The 11186-nt window shown below is 30.8% G+C and overlaps 1 non-coding gene across 1 annotated transcript; it reads right to left on the bottom strand.

Annotated features, from left to right (window-relative positions):
* Nucleotides 1–4969: 4969 nt before the first annotated feature.
* On the bottom strand, nucleotides 4970–5095 carry LOC130972375 (small nucleolar RNA snoR83). The gene has a single exon (XR_009083557.1). It is a non-coding gene; the product is annotated as a small nucleolar RNA snoR83 (small nucleolar RNA).
* Between the last annotated feature and the right edge of the window lie 6091 nt (nucleotides 5096–11186).

Consider the following 11186-nt stretch of genomic DNA (forward strand, 5'->3'; position numbering starts at 1 on the left):
CCATTTTGCTCCCTAATGTATTCTAAAACAAGAATATTACAAGACTGAGAGGGAGATTTCACGTACTTAGATCAGCACAAAAATCTAACTATTAGAATAATATATATTTACAAATAAATTAAAAAAAAAACCCCTGTTAAAAGCTTAAATAAGTGCAGTAATATCAACAGTGTCTTACAAAATCTAAAACTACTACATAATATATTTACAAATAAATTAAATTATCTAAAAAAATAACCCCTGTTAAAAGCGAGAATGGAACTTAAATTTAGGATGTGTCTAAAGTATGAAAAATGATTGTTTAGATTGCTAAAATTTGGCATAATATATATATTAGCTGGAAATTAAAAGATGCATGGTTATGTCATATATAAACGCACTATCCTGTTCTGCGCAAAGTGGTTGAAGTGCGTTGATTTTGCGCTAATAATTTAATATATAAAAAAATTATTTATTATATACCCCTCCTCCTGAAATTGAAGCTCCACTGAATTAATTCCGTGCAGATCAGAAGGACTACAAATATCCAAGTGTATATGGCTATATCACTATGTCTCATAAATTAATGTGGCCAATATCAGTGTTATTTTTCTTTATGATTAACTGCTAATATTAATAGTGCTTTTGTTTATATAAAACCTGCACTCTCTTGTGTATATAAAAGCTGCACTAAGTGCAGAATCACATTGATTCTATGCAAGTCATAATTCATTTTCACTCATACTCTTTCTCATATCCTCTGGTCTCTCTTTCTTAATCAGATTGATTCCTTCACTCATACTTGGGTATACGCAGCTGAACACTAAGTGCAAATTGTTGCGGCATGACCTCGTAAGTCTATCTTATACTTATTTGTTTTTATATGTTTATGTTATTCTTTTGCACTTTTTTATGTAACAAAATACTGATTGTTTAATTAAAAAATTTGCAGTAATTTTTGTGATTTATCATTTATTGAGAATGGACTATCAACATTTTTGGCCTTTGCTTTTTCTGTCTTCTGCCATCTTACTTTATGGTAGCTTCATTTATGTGTTTGTTTTTCATTTGGAAACTTCTGCTTTTATATGCTGTAACTTTATCATTGTTTCAATGGATTCTACATTAAAAAATTGAAGTATATGGATCCTGAATTATTTTGTTCCTTTGATTTTATTCTATTAGTGTTGTTTTGCTATTTTATGGATAATCATATGGTTAGAACTTAGAACAATTTGGGAATTTTCTGACACCTGTATTTTCAGCTGACACAGGTTAAGAATTATTGCCTTAATAGGGAAGTTTGATGTTACTCGCACATAGTTGTTAGGGGAGTATAACAATGGCTACTGCAGCAGTTATTGGACTCAGTGGAGGCAAGAGGATTTTGAGTTCATCATACCATTACTCTATGTTACCGAAAAGCTTTCATTTGGCACTGATTTTGGATCCACACACTATCAGATTGTTCCAACAAAGTCAAGCATAGATATAAAATATGTAAATAGATTGACATCTTTTTGATAAATATTAATTACTATTTTGTTATGACAATTATTGTTAGACAAGAATTTTATTATTTTGTTGAGAATTATTGATGAACATGTATTAGAAATACTAATTGAACTTTTTAATATCTATTTTAATTAGAATTTTATTATTAGTTATTTTGTCTCTTTTATAATTATTTTTTATTGTGCACAAATTTATTTATTAATTAAAATAATTACACATGTATGAACAAAAAATTTTATTTTTTATATTTTTATTACAAAAATAATTTTTATTTTTATCAAAAAGGCAACCCTTTTATTAGTTGCATATTTTGAATATTAGACAACACTTGTATGGTTGCATATCCAAAAAAAAAAGTAACACTTGTATAGGTTGCATATCCAAAAGAAAAGGCAATACTTTAAAGGGTTGCATATTCAAAACTAATAGGCAACACTTCAAAGGATTGCAAATTCCAACTTATAAGCAACACACAAAAGAGTTGCATTTTATTGCAAATAGACAACACTTCAAAGGATTGCAAATTCCAACTTATAAGCAACACGTAAAAGAGTTGCATTTTATTGCAAATAGGCAACACTTTTTAATAGTGACCAAAATACGAGAGAAGAGACAACACTGCAAAAGTGTTGCCTCAAACACACCTTTGAAGTGTTGTTGTTTTTCAACCATTGCTCTCAAAAGCGTTGCTTTTGAAACAAAAAAGTGTTGCCTTGATCTAAGGCAACGGCTGCATATGCAACGCCGACAAAAAACGTTGCCTTAGGCCCAAAAGTGTTGCCATTGATCAAAAGCAACTTTTTGTCAGTCTTTAGGCAACACTTTTTAAATGTTGTCTCAACCTGAAAATGTTGTAGTGTCAAATTTCTACCTCCTGTACTTTTCAACCTTCAACCTTCCAAGCTTTTAATCACAACCACACTAATTACTCTCTTTTCCCTTTAATATTTGGTTAATAAGTATCTTAAAAATATTAGTCAAAATTATTTATATTATTTTTTTAGTATTAATTTAAGACTAAAAATATGATAATGAATGCTTTATTCAGATTATGGGATACATGCAATTGCCTTGCTAATAGTGTTCAAAAGCTTTTGTTCCATCTATGTACAAAATTCACTCACTACAACATTTTCAGGTTGAGACAACATTTAAAAAGTGTTGCCTAAAGGCTGACAAAAAGTTGCTTTTGATCAATGGCAACACTTTTGGGCCTAAGGCAACGTTTTTGTCGGCGTTGCATATGCAGCCGTTGCCTTAGATCAAGGCAACACTTTTTTGTTTCAAAAGCAACGCTTTTGAGAGCAATGGTTGAAAAACAACAACACTTCAAAGGTGTGTTTGAGGCAACACTTTTGCAGTGTTGTCTCTTCTCTCGTATTTTGGTCACTATTAAAAAGTGTTGCCTATTTGCAATAAAATGCAACTCTTTTACGTGTTGCTTATAAGTTGGAATTTGCAATCCTTTGAAGTGTTGTCTATTTGCAATAAAATGCAACTCTTTTGTGTGTTGCTTATAAGTTGGAATTTGCAATCCTTTGAAGTGTTGCCTATTAGTTTTGAATATGCAACCCTTTAAAGTATTGCCTTTTCTTTTGGATATGCAACCTATACAAGTGTTACTTTTTTTTTTGGATATGCAACCATACAAGTGTTGTCTAATATTCAAAATATGCAACTAATAAAAGGGTTGCCTTTTTGATAAAAATAAAAATTATTTTTGTAATAAAAATATAAAAAATAAAATTTTTTGTTCATACATGTGTAATTATTTTAATTAATAAATAAATTTGTGCACAATAAAAAATAATTATAAAAGAGACAAAATAACTAATAATAAAATTCTAATTAAAATAGATATTAAAAAGTTCAATTAGTATTTCTAATACATGTTCATCAATAATTCTCAACAAAATAATAAAATTCTTGTCTAACAATAATTGTCATAACAAAATAGTAATTAATATTTATCAAAAAGATGTCAATCTATTTACATATTTTATATCTATGCTTGACTTTGTTGGAACAATCTGATAGTGTGTGGATCCAAAATCAGTGCCAAATGAAAGCTTTTCGGTAACATAGAGTAATGGTATGATGAACTCAAAATCCTCTTGCCTCCACTGAGTCCAATAACTGCTGCAGTAGCCATTGTTATACTCCCCTAACAACTATGTGCGAGTAACATCAAACTTCCCTATTAAGGCAATAATTCTTAACCTGTGTCAGCTGAAAATACAGGTGTCAGAAAATTCCCAAATTGTTCTAAGTTCTAACCATATGATTATCCATAAAATAGCAAAACAACACTAATAGAATAAAATCAAAGGAACAAAATAATTCAGGATCCATATACTTCAATTTTTTAATGTAGAATCCATTGAAACAATGATAAAGTTACAGCATATAAAAGCAGAAGTTTCCAAATGAAAAACAAACACATAAATGAAGCTACCATAAAGTAAGATGGCAGAAGACAGAAAAAGCAAAGGCCAAAAATGTTGATAGTCCATTCCCAATAAATGATAAATCACAAAAATTACTGCAAATTTTTTAATTAAACAATCAGTATTTTGTTACATAAAAAAGTGCAAAAGAATAACATAAACATATAAAAACAAATAAGTATAAGATAGACTTACGAGGTCATGCCGCAACAATTTGCACTTAGTGTTCAGCTGTGTATACCCAAGTATGAGTGAAGGAATCAATCTGATTAAGAAAGAGAGACCAGAGGATATGAGAAAGAGTATGAGTGAAAATGAATTATGACTTGCATAGAATCAATGTGATTCTGCACTTAGTGCAGCTTTTATATACACAAGAGAGTGCAGGTTTTATATAAACAAAAGCACTATTAATATTAGTAGTTAATCATAAAGAAAAATAACACTGATATTGGCCACATTAATTTATGAGACATAGTGATATAGCCATATACACTTGGATATTTGTAGTCCTTCTGAGCTGCACGGAATTAATTCAGTGGAGCTTCAATTTCAGGAGGAGGGGGTATATAATAAATAATTTATTTTATATATTAAATTATTAGCGCAAAATCAACGCACTTCAACCACTTTGCGCAGAACAGGATAGTGCGTTTATATATGACATAACCATGCATCTTTTAATTTCCAGCTAATATATATATTATGCCAAATTTTAGCAATCTAAACAATCATTTTTCATACTTTAGACACATCCTAAATTTAAGTTCCATTCTTGCTTTTAACAGGGGTTATTTTTTTAGATAATTTAATTTATTTGTAAATATATTATGTAGTAGTTTTAGATTTTGTAAAACACTGTTGATATTACTGCACTTATTTAAGCTTTTAACAGGGGTTTTTTTTTTAATTTATTTGTAAATATATATTATTCTAATAGTTAGATTTTTGTGCTGATCTAAGTACGTGAAATCTCCCTCTCAGTCTTGTAATATTCTTGTTTTAGAATACATTAGGGAGCAAAATGGACATGTTTGGAAAGTCACTAGTAAACACCTCCTGGAAGTTCATTAAGGGATGCTATCAGCGAAAACTTCCACTTTCAATATCTGCCTCCGATGAATCAGATAACTACAGAGAGCTTTATCTGGGATTAAGAAGGCATAGATTGCAGGATGAGTAAGAACTTATGCAAATCAGCATAGTTACTATTATTAACAAGAAGAATGAAATAGAAAAAACTGTAAGAGTTTGAAACAAAAATGTGGTAGCCGGGAAATAGCAACGTATTGGCAAAGGATCACAGGAAAAAGGAGCAAGACCAAAAGCACTTAAAGTGAAAAGCAGCACTCCATATGGAAAATGAACACTAATGAACAGACCAGATTGGAAGTAGGTGATATGCTATGTTAAGTTCATACGGTTCGCAACCAAGGAGCATAGACACCCCACTGAGCTGCATAGCAAGCACACCACGAACTCTAACAGTTAATGACACTCGTTCAACACACTTGTCACTCGTGTCCAACCATGTCTAGACCAATAAATAAATAAATAAATAAACGAACTTCTTTGAACACACTGTAACATAGCCAATCAAGATATAATATAATTGGCTATAGGAGCACTAGCCACCTTGTCTATGAAGCAATTTGTCCCATCAATGAAACAAAATAGAATGCTTCAAGGACTCAACAGAAACAAAGTGAACAACCAAGCTCCAAAGCATCACCACAAAGAAAAATCCCACTTTGGCAATTGCTAAATCCCACTTTGTGAATACTCAGTTTCTGGCAGTTAATAATAATAATAATAATATAAACAGCAACAAACATGGAACGCTCAAGAGACTAATAATAATAATAATAATATAAACTCAGAAATAAAGATACAATCTTCTCATTTATTTTCTGTTAGTTATAATAGAACTTTGTTTTTTGCAGTGGACTGAGGAATGAATGCAGAAGTAAAAGTAGAAATGAGACGATCTGATAAAAGCTGAAACTTATAACAACCAGCTATATATTAGTTTCGCATATAATACTTTCCCTGTTTCCCAATTGCTAATCTCAAAATATCAGCACTACTTACCCTGTTTCCCAATTTCTACAGAGTACATAGGATGAAAATAAGTTAAACTTCAAAATCATAATAAAAGAACCAAAATAAAATGGTACTGCACAAAGCTATGTATGTAAAAATAAGTTTAAGTTTAACTAGAAGATTTAAAATACACATGCAGTTCCATTAAACCCACACAGTGACAGTAGACTAGTAGAGTTACCTCAACACTAATACACACAGCAACAAGTTTCATATAACCAAAAATTAGGATTCAAAACACAAAAATAAAAGATAAAAACAGAGGTAAAATCATGAGTACCTGCAGAACAATGATCAGCGGTGATGAACCCTAGCAGAAGAATGCTGGCAAATTAGAAGAGATCATAGATGAACGGCAAGCAAAACCTAAAGACTTTATAGATCTGGTTAAAATATACAAATATACACAAATATGAACGGCAAGCTCGAAACAGCAACATTATTACCAAAAACCCTATAATAACAACGTCAACGTTATTAAAATTAGGATTCAAAATGAAAAAGAAAAAGGAATAGGCAGAATCATAGGTACCCGGTGATGAACAAGCGAGCAGAAATGATGGAAGCTCGAACTGCTAGCGAAGACGATCGAATGTCAAACGATGGCGACGCGAGCAGAGAGGAACACAACTTTAGAAGTAACGATGAGGAAATGCAAGTCAGCGACGAACACGATGGCGATGCGAGCAGCGTCAAGCACAACGGTGATGCGAGCAGCGACAAGCACAACGGCAATACGAGCAGCGATGAGCACGACAGCGCGCGAGCAGCGACAAGCACGACGGCGATGCGAGCAGCGACAAGCACGACGACGATGCGAGCAGCGACAAGCACGACGGCGATGCGAGCAGAGAAGAACACAACTTCACAAGCAACGATGAGGAAATCGAACAAACAAGGGTAAATCGCGCAGAAGGATTTGAAATGGTTGGGGTTAGGGTTTCTAATTGAAAATAAGGCTTGGAATTTTGTTTTGAACTCAGTAGGATTTGAATCAGTGCAGAGGATAGTCGTCGGTGGTTTATTGATGTCGTCACGGCTGCGCCACCACGCTGAGGAATTGTAGCTGCTGCTATGGCTAACAAGTGCAGCACCTCTTGCACAATGAGAAGAGACGTGGGTGGGTTTCGGGTTCTGATTTGGACTTGGGCTCTTATTGGTCCAGGTCTTTGGCAAAAAAAAATCAATAAATAATATATAAATTATAAAGATGTATTTTGTGCTAAGTTAAAAAAAGGAAAAAATATATTTTTGTTAAAATATTGGAGAGAATGTCAAAATTTTAGAGAAAAAATTTTAGTTGAGTTTTGGCAACATTTATAATGAGAAGCTTATTAAAAATTGTAAGAACAACACTTATAAAATGTAATATATAAATATCACAAATGTTGCTTGTTTAATTTACAAAAGCAACACTTTTTATTTGTAGTTTAATTGATCAAAAAGAAACATTTATAGTGTGTTGTTAAGAAAGAGTTGTAACAGCTTTATTTTTATGTAACAAATATTAAATGTTGTCTTTAGTTAGTTTAAATAATACTTTTTGAGTGTTATTTGCAGGATATGTTGCAATAGCTAAAAAATGTTGTAGTGTGATCATCCAAGTGTTTGACACTTGTATCTATATCATTTGGAAACTGTTTTTTTAAATCCCCAAATTAAGAAACAAAGTTACTTATCCAAACTAAATAACGAATTATGAGCCACGAAAAGAAAATGATAACAAAGATAAGAAGAGGTCCACACAGTCAGTCAAAAAAACCAAGGATAAGATACGTACAATAAAGAAAAATAGAAAGAGATATTTATGAATATACGCGTTTGTACAATGAAGTAGCCATATATATCTATTCCGAATAGGGTCCCCCAATGGAAACAAGGCATGTGATGATATAAGTATTGGTCGATACAACTAACCATCCTCACTAGTTAAAATAGTTATGTATGTTCTTGGTTACTTCTTTCACATTATGTACCACCACCGCCCCTTCATCCTTATTTCGTTCCCATTCTTTTGACTTAAAGGCCCAGGGACCCACTTTTTAGAATCTTGTCTCATATACCCATCCTTGCTAGAAGCCTACAATAGTGACAAACGACCTTGCCCCTTACATTTAAGAAAGGAGAATGAGAGGAGAAAAAATTGAAGCAAAAAATAGAGAAATTTTTTTTTGGATAAAAATAAAAAAATAATAATAATGATATAAATTATATTAATATTTTTATTTATATTATATATAAATTATATTTTATTAATAATAAAAAATAAATGTATAATTTATTAATATTTGTCATCTTTTTTTTATTTTTATCTCAATTTTAGATAAAAATATTTTAGTGAATCTCATTTTTTTTTTCGTTCAAATAATCAAAAAATTATATTTTATTTATTTTTTCTCTTCTCATTTTTTTTTTCTTTATAGTCTCCCAATCCAAACAATAAATTAGGTTCGACCATTTAAGTAAGTAAAATTAAATAAATAATTAGAGTTTCTAAACTAGAAGTAGGGGTAGAAAGTTAGAAACATATGGGGCCAGATTAATCGATTTTGATCTGATAAGTAATTTATTATAAACTTTTTTTAAGTAGTAAATTTAGTCTGTTATTTAATTTGGTTTAATTTAAAATTAGTTAAAAAGTCTGATAAATTTTATTTTATAAAAATAAAAATATTTAAAAATTTGTTTTTAATAAAAGTATTTATTTATAATATATCATATTTAATATTTATAAAAAATTTAAATTTTTAAAATATTTAAAATATATAAAAATATTTAAAATAAAATATAATAAATTTAAAATATCTAATAATTTTATTAATAATAAAAATTTATTTATTTATTTATATTTTAATAAATCCAAACAGATCTGATAGGTTAATAAAACTAATTAATAAATCTAAGTCTAATTTATTATCATATTAAAAATTTTACAAGAATTTAAATTTGTGTTTATTTTATAACATGCTAAATCAAGTCAGACCGAATATAAGTCAGACCACATGTTCTTGATATATTTTTTTTTAACAAAAGGAACTCAATACATTAAAGTGGAGCAAGTAGAGAATAAAGACAAAAATAAAAACAAGAACATAAACACGGTACCAAGAATAAAATTGTTATCTCTGACATTGCCATCAACAACTAAACAGATCAACCCTGTACCATTCCATGTAACTCAAAAACGACCTATTCTTAATAGCATCAACTCCTGTCATAGTGAATTAACTAAAACTATTATCTATTTAAAGAAAGTTAAATAAACTAATCATAAATGAATTAATCTTTTTGTTTATGAGAAATGCAATACGTATAAATTTTTTATAAACCAATTCCAACAAATTTGACAATAAAATCTAGCTAAATAAGTAAATAAAAGTGATGAGAATAATTTTTAATGATATTAGACCAATTTAAATAAACTTGATCTATAAAAAATTTATACTGTAAAATTCTTATAATATCCTTATTCCTCTCTTCTCCAAATTAAACCCTAACCCTAATTCCTAAATTAAACCCACACACTTACTCATTCTCACACAAGCACGCACTCTGAAATCGAAACAAAAGAAAAAGAAAGAAATAGAGAAGAGAGAGTGAGAAAGACACTGAGAGTAGAAGAGAAGAAGCTGATGGCACTGACGAAGCAAAGGAAAGTCGCAACCGTCGAGTTATTGTGGCAGAGAAAGAGAGAGACGAACAAGAAAGAGAGACATTGAAAGAGAAGACGCGATGAGGAGAGGAAAGAGGCGGGGTGTCGTCGCCGCCGAAGAAACCACCGTCGGAGGGAGACATAGTTGTTGCAGCGGGAAGAGCAGAAAGGGTGAGAGAGCTACAAGATAGAGGGAAGGAAGGTGCGTGGCAGTCGCGAGCGTAGGCGACAATGGAGGTTTTTACTGTTGCTGTCGCCCGGGCTCACCGTTGGTACACCCGAAGTTACTTCATTCAGCCCCTACCTTGCTCTACCGTGGTTGACCCCTGGCCTCTTTGTTTTCGTTGGAGTTACTGATGCCACTGCCGACGGGAAAAATTTAATGCAACCACTGTTTTGCTTCACTAGTATTGCTCTTATTGTTGTTGGAAAATGCTGGAGCTTCCAAATTTGTCGGCAACACTGTCTTGCCACTATTCTGGTTTAACTTCTTCCCTTGTTCTATTCCATTTCACCATATCTCTATCACCATTTCGTTTTTTTGCCTTGCTCTTGTTCTGATTTATTTTCCATCTCTATTCTGTTTTGAATTTTCATAACTATATTTGTATTTGTCTTTTTATTCAATCTGAATCTACTGCATTTGCCTAGTGCTGTTGCCATTGTTGCTACCGTAAGAATTGAAGTTGCTGCCACTGCTCCAATCCAAATTCTGCGCTCTTTCGTAACCTTTACTTTGACACTTCGGATTTGGTCTCTTCGGTTCGTTGGGACCACGTTGTGAGTAGACTTTACATTTATAATTGTTTGGCTTTACGTCTATAAATATTTTTGATATAGGGTGCTTTGAACTTAGTTATACTTACAAAGATTATTATCAAAGGATTTTAAACACTACAAGAAAAAGGCGTATTTGTAACAAAAAAAATTGTTACAAAACGTCAAAATTTTGAAACAAAATTTTTTTGTAACAAAAAAAGGGCCATTGCAGTAAGTCCCGTTACAAAAAGTTTTTGTAACGAAAAATGGAACTGTTACAATTCAATACGATATTTTGTAACAATTTTTTCTGATACAAAAAAAATAAGAAGCTGTTACAAAAGTGGTAACAAATTTTGATCTTGAAGGTATTTTTCGTGACAGTCTTTTTTTCCTATCAAAAAATTTTGTTATAAAATGTAACATGATTTTGTAACATTTTTTTCTTTAGTTACAAAAGCAAATTAATTATTTTGTAACAATTTTTTTTATTACAAATTACATGCATAATTTACTAAATTATTTTTTAAATTAACTAATATATTAACGATTTTAATAAGCAAGTTTACATGTATATAATATGAAAAAATATACATATGTCAAACTAGATCCTTTTAGCTAAAATTGTTTTGAAACAAAATAACATTAGTGAGTACATTGATTAGTTCAACCAAAACATAAAAGTTCTAATATAGATTAGTGTCTCTATGCATCAAAACATTCTTGAGCCC

This window comes from Arachis stenosperma, chromosome 3, assembly GCF_014773155.1.
Source record: "Arachis stenosperma cultivar V10309 chromosome 3, arast.V10309.gnm1.PFL2, whole genome shotgun sequence".
Lineage (NCBI taxonomy): Eukaryota > Viridiplantae > Streptophyta > Magnoliopsida > Fabales > Fabaceae > Arachis > Arachis stenosperma.